Source organism: Takifugu rubripes, chromosome 1, assembly GCF_901000725.2.
Source record: "Takifugu rubripes chromosome 1, fTakRub1.2, whole genome shotgun sequence".
Taxonomy (NCBI): Eukaryota; Metazoa; Chordata; class Actinopteri; order Tetraodontiformes; family Tetraodontidae; genus Takifugu; species Takifugu rubripes.
In genome coordinates, this window is record NC_042285.1 from 28,085,317 (window position 1) to 28,092,869 (window position 7,553).

At 48.0% G+C, this 7,553-nt stretch overlaps 1 protein-coding gene across 1 annotated transcript in view; it reads right to left on the minus strand.

Moving 5' to 3' along the window:
* The window catches only part of gli2a (GLI family zinc finger 2a), a 55,504-nt gene extending 48,356 nt beyond the window's left edge, over window positions 1-7,148 (minus strand). The window contains exon 1 of the mRNA XM_003962136.3: window positions 6,724-7,148. The gene's annotated coding sequence lies outside the window, so the exon portion shown is untranslated. The remainder of the gene's footprint in view (window positions 1-6,723) is intronic.
* Between the last annotated feature and the right edge of the window lie 405 nt (window positions 7,149-7,553).

Genomic DNA, 7,553 nt, shown 5'->3' on the forward strand with positions numbered 1-7,553 from the left:
CTTTCTTCCTTCCTATCTCCCTGCCAGTGTGAGCAGAATGCGGGTCGGTGCTCTCTCTCACACACACACACACACACACACACACACAGGCACAGGCACACACACACACACAGACAGACAGATGGAAGCGATGCCACCTGCAGACCGCTCTGCTCAGGTTTCGGATGAAGACGCTCATGCAGGTCAACACAACACGCAAACGCCAAAATATGGTTTTGTTTTACATACTTTTATGTCTTCATCAGGAGTGAGATTGGTGCTTTGATCCTGTATTTACTCTAGTCCTTTTCTTGCGATATGACCAGGGAGACCACGGTGACCTTTGACCTCCCCTAAAAACAATTTCTTTTTTCTTTTTTCACTAATATTGCACAAACATCAGAGGGGTTTTTTTGTGCAGAAATGTTCTGGCTGAGGTACAATCAGGTTACTCTGAACAGTAAAGGTGTTTTATTTATGAATCATGAACTCGATGGGCCACAAGGAGCCAGGTTAAAGTGCACGTTGGTGCTGTGGCCGTCAGAGGAAACCCCCAGTCTGTACTGGTGCACCGACTCCTTCCGCCAGTGGAACCCGGCGTGAGCTGGCCGTGAGGAATGCTGCCCCCGCCAGGGCTGATTTACAGGTGGACAGGTGTGGGTCAGAGGTGGAGGAGCGTCACATACAGTACAGCTGCTGTCCCACATCACACCACCATCGTGTGTATATGTGTGTGTGTAAACAACATTTTAGGCTCCAGAAATGAACGATCTAATCCAAAGGATTATATCACAAACTAAAACAAATTACAAGAAAGCCTTTTAGAGAAATTGCCAGCCATTTTATTTTAATTTCACTCTGTTTTATTTTTATTACTAAGCAGATCGCTCCTTATCGTGTTCTATTCTCTTCTTTTTCTGCACAGTTGCAGCTAAATTGCTCAAGCTGAGAATCAGAAGAACTTTACTGTTTGTCCTTTGTGTGGAAAAAAAAAAGTGTTTTAAACAAATCTTGCGGACAGATGATGCACTGAAACGAAGCAGTGCACTTCTGAGACTCCTGGGAGAGGACAAGTTTGGACGGGGTTGGGGTGCATTCTCCATGGGTGAATCACTGGGAGAAGCCTCTCTCTAAAGGCTCGGGCTAAAGAGGGTCACAAAGTCGACTGTGAAAGGTCTGACAACAATGCATTAGTCATTAGCCCAATTCAGAGGTTGAAGAAATGCCATTACAGGCCGCCGCACATGTATAGATACAAAGAGCCCAAGCAGGAAGGAGAAAATTCTCCACAATCTCAAACATTTGGCTTCTGCAAAAGTCGATTTATTTCCCCGATCTTAAAGATTAATCCAATTTTGAACCACTGCGCGGTGTAGATTGTACACAGGAACACGAATCCCTCCCCTAAACCCAAACGGCCCCGTTGGATTGTGGAAGTTGCAGAATAATGTGCAGCTAACCACCGGCGCAATATAAAAGGTATCTGAACCCGCAGCAAACTGCCCCGTGGTTGAGCCGCTACCCCACCCCTGAACCTGAACTTTGCTGCTAGTAAAGGCAATATCCTGTGGTTGATCCCTTCGTCTCCCACAACCGACACAAAACAGATGTGAAGCTAATGGGAGGAAGCGGCGGGAATGCAATTTTTGGAATCAAAGCTGCAGCAAAAACAGTCCGTCCAGTCGGTTATAGACATGGAGAAGAGGTGTGCTAATGCTGCGCTAATGCTCTGTTTTCGTTTGGACAGTTGTGCTCCGCTCATAACGGGGAGACTTCCTGGGCGCAGCAGCACGTTCTGGGTTTGCTGTTGACTTTAATTGAGAAGGTGCGCCTTGGCGAGTTATCGTGGCAGGAAGACCCAGAGCAGCAGCAGCGGTTTCCAGCCTGCTGACACGCTTCTTCTCAGCATTAATGAGTAATGTCTGCATTTTTCACCATTATTTTAAACACTCCACATCATGAAGCAACACAAGAATCTGAAGTTGACCTCTTCGTGTTGTGACTGTTGACATGTTACAGCTGAATTAGCATCCCAGCCACCCTGCAACCATGTAGCGGAGGTTTATGTGTCTGTCGCAGCTGTCGCCGGTGCCACTCTACACGCCACTACTTCCTCTCTGAAGCATTTGGACCGGCTCATTCACCCCAGCATGTTGTTAGCACTCACTCTCTACTGCTTCAGCTGTCAATAGGAGCAGCAATAACTTAAGCTGAAGCCTGGTAGCATGTGTGTGTGTGTGTGTGTAAAACCACCCTCTACAAGCAGCAGGAGTCCAGATCTGACCAGAGCAAATCAAAGCCGGCGTTTGCCACACTCGGATTTCACGTTCCGCAGCGTTGCTGCGAATTTGCCACTGCGGCAGAAATGCTGCTGATGGCGGACGTCTGCGGTTGCTCACGGCCGACCCGCACGGCCACCTGCTGCTACATCCAAGTCCAACCGGAGGCTTTTGCAGACCGGAGGGGGGGGGGAATCCCTTGAAGTAGCAGCTGTCAGGAACAAGGTGAGATCTTGCGCAACACCAACGGCGAGTCAGCTGCATGCAAAACTGCGCCTTTTGCTGCCTGTACACAAGCTAAACATGGAAACTACGGAGCAAAAAAAGAATACAGCTGTCGGCTTTGGGTTGCTTTTACGCCCCCGCTCAAGGATCCTGCTTCCACCGCTGCAGCTAAAAGCTGAAAGCCTTTTTTGGCTAATGTGGCCTGCTTTAACTTGTCACTTTGTGCAAAGAATGCGCTCAGATGTCTACAATAAGAACGGGAAGGAGGCGTAGATTCTCTGCTGTCTTCACCAGTTTTTCCCTGGAATGCTCGGCTACACTACAACCACCTGTTGACACTGCCGAGTTCACTCCGAGTGCAGCTCCACGGCGCAGATTCGGGAAGCCGCCGAACAAGCGGCGGTTTTCCATCCTTCTCTGATGAGCTGATTACAGAACTCGAGCAAACCTCATTTTGGGCCTCGAGCCAAGAGGACGGCAGCAAAGGAAGTGATGGGACGGGGGGGGGGTGTTGCTAAAGACAACCACATGTCTACATCCAGCCTCAGCTTTGTCTTCTCTGAGTGGAGACTGCGGCCTGGCACGCACTCACAACCGCTCGCAATTTAATATCGTCAACCGTACAAATGCGTGAGAAGGCGAGTGCGGACTCATAATTTACACTGCGGGCCCGCCTGGAAGGCCCCTCCCAACACAAACCCCGGGGTTAGAAGCAACAACACGTCTCCCTCCCTCTCTGCATGCTGGTTGCATCGTGTCATCGGTGGCTCCAGCCTGGACGCAGGTCGCAGATTCAAGAGCGTGACGACGCTCTATTGTCTGAGCGCCATCAGAAACCTCAGAAACCTTCGGCGAGGAGCGAAAACGACGCCGACGTGCGCCGTCAACCTGTAGTTTTTAATAGATTATCTGATTTCTGATTATTCTTCCAGCGATGGGCCAGAACAGATGAAATGTTTGACGGTTTTTTACCTTCCTGCAACTCAGATTTACATTTAATTAAAGTGAATAACTTACTCATGTTGACAGATTAGCGTAATGTTTAATTCTTGCTATTTTATAGCACTTTTGGTCTGGTGTCCAACATTGGCAGCAGTGAAACTGTAACAGTTAATCACCAGTTTAATCCCAGCAAACACAAACTGTTGGGATAAAACCCCAACAGAAATCAGCCCCTCACTCTCTATTGTCCACTGAGTTTATCTTGAGAGGAGATAATGAAAATCGCCCTCACCCCCCCTGCACACCCCCCTCCCTCACTCCTACAAATTAGCTGACCTCCGGTGACCCGGGCAGAGTTTCCACAGAGGAGCACAAACCTGTGAGGGCCATTGTTCCTTTGTGAGCCGGCAGACAATGATGATGCTGCTAAACAGTTTGGGGAAATTGGCCTTTCTGTTGAGACTGCAGCAAAGTTAAGATTGATGCAGGATTTGCAACTTTTTAAGAGAAAAGAAGTGACTTTACGGCCGTTCTAGTGAAACTCTGAGGTGGGCAGCGTGGGGTTTTGGGTGTTCTACAAGCAAATAAAGTGAATAAACAAAGAGCTAATTTTTACTCTAGTATCAGCCTTTAAAAATAAAATTAAAAAATAAAACTTTGCTTTCTGTTTGTAAGAGGAAAGAAAAAAAACTGTCTGTTAGAATACATTTTGTTAGCTAAATTTGTGATGGATCTGGAGCCAGATTTCGGTTTTTTAGTGGGAAAATGTGACTTTTTGATTTCCCTTGATGCCTGTTAAACAGCACAGGTTAATAATTGTTTAAATGCTGCAATCAAATCAGCAATTTCTCCCTCTGGCACCTGAACAACATGTCTAAATCTCCTTTTAATTGGTTTTTAATGTATTCTCCACTGTATGTTAACTGTTGTCCACAGTAGCTTCGTTATTATCCTGAAGTCTGACTTCTGTTAAATGTTTTCCAACACCACACAAAGGATTCCTGAAACCGATATTCTTCCTTTTCAGAAGATATTTTAAGGTCTCCGGATTCTCTTTCACTCGAAGAACGGTCTTTTTTTTCCCAGACTCAACCTCATTTCCGCTGAAAGTTCTTGTTCTTGTCTGAGACGAAGGGCAGGAATGTCGGTGATTGATGAGGTCATTCTGCCAGTAATGAGCTCACAAGTTATTTTACCGTGCAGCCATTAAATCGGCTTGTTAAAAACACATCAGGCTGCGCGAGTTTCCCAACGATGTGTATTTTCAGAAGCTACGCAAAACGCGAGTGATCCAACGTGACCCCGTTCACTGAACTGGGACCGGAGAAGCCACTAATGGGGGGGTGGGGGTGTCCCAGCACAGAGGATAAATATGAAGGGAGTGTATTTAACCTCACACACTCGAGAGATGATCGGCAGGAGTCATGGAAGGGACACCAGTGCTCCAGACACACACACACACACACACACACACACACACACACACACACACACCTAGATATCTTTAATAACACGCTGACATTCATTAGTATGTTTGATTAAGAGTCATTGAAACTCAAGTACTTCCCTAATAATCTCAGATATTATTTAGGAACAATAATGAAACCGGATCAAACTAAATTTAAACAGATCATTTTTGATATTTAGCAGCTTGTTGGACCCTATTCAGATGTCACCAACGCCAAATTCCTTTCCAAACACTTATTTTCGGCAGAAGGTGGGACGGCCCACCTGCTCAGAGGACGCCGTCTGGGGACGACAGGCCTCCTGAACGGCCTCCTGCTCTGGCAGGGGCCCGTGGGGCCCGTGGTGGGACTGGGGTCACCGTGTGGTGGCCAACTCCAGAGTTTACTCAGCAGGAGAGGGTGGTTGTGGTGGAGGAAGGTTGTGGCGATGATGGTGGGTGCCCCCCTCCCCCTCGGAGTCACCCTCTCCCCCCCCCCCTCTCTGTCCCTGTACGCTAGACTTCATCGGTATTTGCTTTCAAAAAAGCTGCACCCCACCCCGCCCCTCCTCCGCCCCTCTCCCTCCCTCTCTTCCAGTATTTGGTTCATTAAATTTTCTTCCAGAAAAGAGTCCAAAAAAAGAAAGCAGATCAATAAAAACTGTGCAGAGAGGCGACTCGTGAAAACAGGGGGTGGGGCCGTGATGCAGTGACGGGGCTCCGGCGGCAGCGCTACATACAACAGCACACAGGGGCCGAGAGATGAAAGTGACATGGCCACTATGGGTGTCTGAACGCTGCAGAGCGGAGCCCCTAAACCCGGCCTGAATGAGCTGAATAGGCTCATCCATTCTTTGGTCCTTTCACTCCCTGCAGGCCTGAACTGTTGGAACTCTTCATTCCTCACAAAGGCCAAATGCACTAAAACTTCTCTCTCTCTCTCTTTTTTTTTTTTTTTACTTCTCATGCAAATCACCTCGGCTCTGACTGTTGCTGTCATCATGTGAAGCGGAAAACACACACGCACCCACTTTCACTCGGCTAAAAAGCTCACCAGCGCTGTTATTATTTCTAATTTTACCCCTCACGATCCTTCTCTTTTACAGGCCTGGTTCTAATTTGCAAACAGCAAAAAGAAAAAAATAGTAAAATATACTTCAGAAAACCTAAAAAAAAAACAACCCACCCACATTTTTGCTCTCACTTGCGTTTTTAAAAACCAAAATAAAAACTCGTGAGTCCACATGAGTTTGGAGATCATTAGCAGCCTGTTAGATGGGACCAAAAGCCAACAGCAAATATAGCTGCTTAAGGGCCTCACAAAGGCGTCAAGTGTTTGTTGACTTGCTTTCAGGCTGGAGAGCAAACAGAAAAGTGAGAATCTTTCAGCGATGAGTCCACATCTGCTGTCAGAGGCAGCGATGCTGCTGCACGTTTGTGTCTTTACCGAGTCTAAAAGGGTGAGAACGTGCGTGTAATCAAACACCATTTAAACCCGGGGTTTATGCCTGTTTTAGCACAAAAGTGTCCACCCGGGGTGGACAAACAGCCCCAGCCTCTGCGGGCTGGGACTGGTTCGGATGGTTTGGCGCCGGCCGTTCTGATCGCATGTCTTCCCATATGGATCAAGTTGCAAGATGGGACATTTTTTGGATTCCTCTTGTCAGTTAAGTTCAAAGTGCAAATGAGATGTGAAGCTGCGCTGAGCTTCATCCGCACGGCAGCGCAGCGCCAAGGAGGAGGAGGAAGAACTGGTCTGGAAAGAACCTTGAAGGTGTAAATAAAAGTTTGAAGGCGCACAAAGGCAGATCCGACCGAAGCGCAACTGTCAGCATCACAACAAACTTTTCTTACCTTCGCCGCCGCCTCTTCTCCACTTTCACGGGAGGTCAAAAGCGCAGCCAAACTTGCTCTGGATCTTCCGCAAACAAGGACCGATTCGGAACCACCAGTTGACGCGCGAGAGGAGGCGAAAAGTCCCATTAACCGAGCAAAGTTTCGGAGACGCTCAAAGTTTCCGGCGGAGCAGCCGAACACCCCTCCCGTCGCTCCCGGATCAGCACGGAGAGCAACGCGGCTCCAACTTTTTCTTAAAATCCATCTTCTTCGAGAGGTGCGCTCCCGTGTGCGTGCGAGTGCGCGCACGTGTTGAACAAACTACGAGAGACGCGTAAAAACGAGTCGTTGTCCTTTCCGACTGCGCGTAAAAGTTTGAGTGGAAGTCGGAGCAGAGACATGCGGCGGTGTTGAGCCTTTCAGGCTGCTGATCTGTTTTCAATCTGACCTCCCCCCTCCCTCCCCTCCTCTCCTGTTTCTCCTTCCCCCTCTCTCTTTTTTTTTAACCATCTCCTTCTCTCTCACTCCCCTCGCTCCCTGGTGAGTTGGGCCATTTGCCGCACCAGATGGGCCGGGCTAACTCCATCCAGCAGTTGTAGACCCAGCGGGGAAAAGTCAGACAAAGTTTCATTTATTGTTGGATTCTTCACGGGCTCCTCTCTTCAGAGCAGCTTCACTTCGCGCCAGTTTCAGCGCATCAAGGTTCCGTTGGAAAAAAGAAAAGATCGAAAGATCCGGAAGATGATAACGCGTTTTATCCTCCTCCACTAGAGCTCGTTATTATCTAAAAGAGCTCTAATAATAAACATTTGTCATTAAAAGTTTTGTCAAGCAGCTTAAAAGGGGCG